Source organism: Octodon degus, unplaced genomic scaffold (assembly GCF_000260255.1).
Source record: "Octodon degus isolate 3935 unplaced genomic scaffold, OctDeg1.0 scaffold00203, whole genome shotgun sequence".
Taxonomy (NCBI): Eukaryota; Metazoa; Chordata; class Mammalia; order Rodentia; family Octodontidae; genus Octodon; species Octodon degus.
The window spans coordinates 204,341-208,083 of NW_004524779.1; positions in this window are offsets into that span (position 1 = coordinate 204,341).

The window sequence follows — 3,743 nt, forward strand, 5'->3', positions numbered from 1 at the left end:
TTCCAGTGTTCATACTAAGAAACTATGATCTCAAAAGATGCTACTCTGGGCCAAGTGTGGTCGCATGTGTCTACATCATTGCTTCTCAGGAGGCTGAAGTGGGAGGGTCACTAGAGTACAGAAGTTTGAGGCCAGCCTGGGAAACCCTGTCTCAGCAAACAAGATAGAGTAATTCATGCTAAGGTTCTCTATCATCTGGTTGAAACTAAGCTACTTATTCTATCTGAAAAACCAGAATTATAGTGAAAACAGCCAAATTGGTAAATGGTGCAGTTTCAACTGGCAAGATAAATATTTTTGTCTCAGTCCTTATACTAAAAGGGAAGCCTAAAGCAACCTGACCTTAACCACTCAGTGATTTTCCTATTGTTCAATCTCTTCCCCCTCCCATATCTTGTTTTGTTTTTTCCTTGTGGTATCAGGGATCAAACTCAGGACCTTGTGCTTGCCAGGCAAGCACTTATTCCACTGAGCTATCTCCTTGGTTCTTACCCCCCACTTTGTAAGGAAAGTAACTTCCAAATGACCAATCTACCTTTTGTCTGTCTATAACACCAACTCCTTTGGCTTAACTCTTTGGAGCATTTATTCTGCTTTATGGGATGAAGTATTGCCTCAGGCTAGAATTGAAAATAAAGCCAGTTGTAATTTAGTTCTTTGACAAAGCAAAACAAAAATCCTCCCATCTTGGAGTCATCTTTGTCCTAGAGCACAGTTCCTGACCTCCATGGCCCACTGGGGACAGGGCACACCATAAGAGGCCAGCGAAGCCACCTCTCTCACCTGGGTCCCTGCCTCGGCTCTGCCTCCTATCCAATCATCAGGCCATGAACTGTGAGTGCCTGCGAGGGTTCTAGACAATGCTCACCACTGGATCATCCTGAAACCATCTTGCCCCTCCTTCTACAAATGTCTTCCATGAAACAAACCCCTGGTGCCAAAAAGGTTGGAGGCCACTGTTCTCATGTTCATCACCAGCTTTGTGCAAATCCATGCGAAATGGACCTTGTCCAGGGCCCTGGATGCTGACATAGTAGCCATTTTCAGGAGCACTGGCCAAGGAGTCAGACTGGCCCTGCCATTCCTGGGCCAGACATGTCTGTCCAGGGCTGGAAAACCTTCTGCCATGACACATGCCAGCGTCTCTAAGCCCGAGACAGCAGCCAGGCAGAGGCTGTATAAACACAGACTGCCTGGCTGGCTGGCCATGGAAACTGCTGGGGAATTTCTCAATTCTGTTTCTAAGGTAATTTTTTAAAAAATGCCAAATAACTGGTGGTTTATCTGAATGCCCTCTTTCCAGTGAGCTGCTTTGGCCTGACAGCATTACGGGGTCCTGCCGCCCCTGCACTCAGCCCGGACGCCCTCGTATGTGCTGCTCCAGAAGTCAGCTCACTGTGACTCCAACCAGAAATGTTCATTCTGTCCGAAAATAATTTAATAATTTTTGAACATGGTAAGAAAACAAGTCTTTTCTATCAAAAATATGAATGAGATAGTGTGTCCATGGAGTCTACCCTAGGCTGTCCTCCCTCACCCCTTACACCAGTGTTTCAAGAAATGGCCACTCAGTCTAGATTCCAGGAACCTGACTGACCACCAAAGATACGTCATCAACAGCCAAGGACCCTCATCTCCCTACCCTTCACTCTCTTCTCCCTTAGCAACCCTGCCCAGCAACCCTTCAGGCCTTCTCCTCCAGGCATTTAAATCAGCCAATAGGGACAGATTGTGAACCTTCAAACCAGCCAATGGGGAAAAGGTCAGCTATTTATCAAGAATTAGAAAATAAAAGGAGTCTGCTGCTTTGTCTCTGTGCCCTGCTTGCCTCATGCTAAAATGTGCTCACACCCTTTTGCAAAAGTAAAAAAGCCTTGCCTTGTTGAGATTTCTTTTAGAGACAAGGTCTCATGCAGCTCAGGCTAGCCTTGAGTTCCCTTTGTAGCCCAGTCATGTCTCGAACTTGCAGCGATCCTCCTGTCTAGGCTCCCAGGTACTGGAATTATAGGCGTGCACTGAGACTTCTTGATGTCTCAGTTCTTTATTATCTTCACCAGCAAATTGAATCTGGGGCCCTATTCCCAACAATAGCTTTTATTCTAGGTTGTTATAGGTTGAATTGCATTCCTATAAAAGTTATGTAAAAGTCCTAGCTCCTGGTACCTATGAATGCTGCTTTATTTAGAATGTCAGTCAAAAATAAAATTAGCCTGACAGGTGTGATGGTACACACCCATGATCCCACCACTGGGGAAGTTGAGGCAGGAAGCCCACCATGAGCTCAAGGTCAGTCTGATCTACGTAGTAGTTAAGACTTTGTCTCATCCATACAAGGAACAAAATCAGTCTGGTTGAGAACACAACTACATTTATTTGGGGACTAATTAGGACCTTAACTCAGGAGACAGAAATTCAAGAAAATAGTAGCTGTAAGACCTAAATCTTCAGGAGGTTGGTAGCTACAGTACCGCTAGCACATTTGGTAGTCAGCAAGTATAGATGGCGCTGGCTAAATTCAAGTAGTCTTGTTGCATGGGACTGTTTTAGGCTGTGAGTAGTTTGGGGTAGGGAAAGGTTTGGCCCAGGCCAAAAGTCACCTCTTTGGGGGTCTGTGGGCAGCCTAGGGCAAACCTCAGCCCACATGAGGGTGTGCATGAAAAGTGACCTAACAATGGCCTCTTGGGTCATTTTAAGTGACCCAACCAGTGCTACTACATTTTTAATTTCTTCTTAAAGCCCCCCAACCTTTTTTTGTTGTTGTTTTTTGAGACAGGGTCTCTCTATGTAGTCCAGGCTGGCCTTGAATTCCTATCTAACTTCCTGCCTCAGCTTCCAGAGTGTTGAGATGACAGGTGTGTGCCACCACACCCTGCTGCATTTTGACTGTCCTACTTGACAGTAAACAGGGACTTTGTGAATGTAATCAACTTAAAATGAGGTCACTCCAGAGTAGGGTGGGTCCTTTGCCAATATGACTGGTGTCCTTATAAAAAGAAAAGAGAAATGGGGCTGTCAAGATAGCTTAGAATTCTAAGCACCTGCTTAGGCAAGCACAGAAACAAAGGGTTTGATCCCTGGCATCACATGTGGCACCAGCCCTGCCCTCAGGCACACTGAGAACAGGCTTGGTGGAGCACACTTGTAACCCCAGCGCTGGGGAGGCTGAGACAGGAGGATCACTATGAGTCCAAGCTGCATAGTGAGACCCTGTACCAAATACATGGAGGAGGAGGAGGAGGAGGAAGAGGAGGAGGAGCAGGAGGAGCAGGAGGAGCAGAAGGAGGAGCAGAAGGAGGAGCAGAAGGAGGAGAAGGAGGAGAAGGAGGAGGAGGAGGAGAAGCAGAAGGAGCAAGAGGAGCAGAAGGAGGAGCAGAAGGAGGAGGAGAAGAAGGAGGAGAAGGAGGAGAAGGGGGAGGAGGAAGAGAAGGAGGAGGACGAGGACGAGGACAAGGACGAGGAGGAGAAGGAGGAGGAGAAGGAGGAGGAGAAGAAGGAGGAGAAGGAGGAGAAGGGGGAGGAGGAAGAGAAGGAGGAGGATGAGGACGAGGACGAGGAGGAGGAGGAGGAGAAGGAGGAGGAGAAGGAAGAGAAGGAGGAGAGAAGGAGGAGAGGGAGGAGGAGAGGGAGGAGGAGAGGGAGGAGGAGAGGGAGGAGGAGAAGGAGGAGGAGAAGGAGGAGAGGAAGAAGAAGAAGAGGAAGAAGAGGAAGAGGAAGAAGAGGAAGAAGAAGAGGAAGAGGAAGAG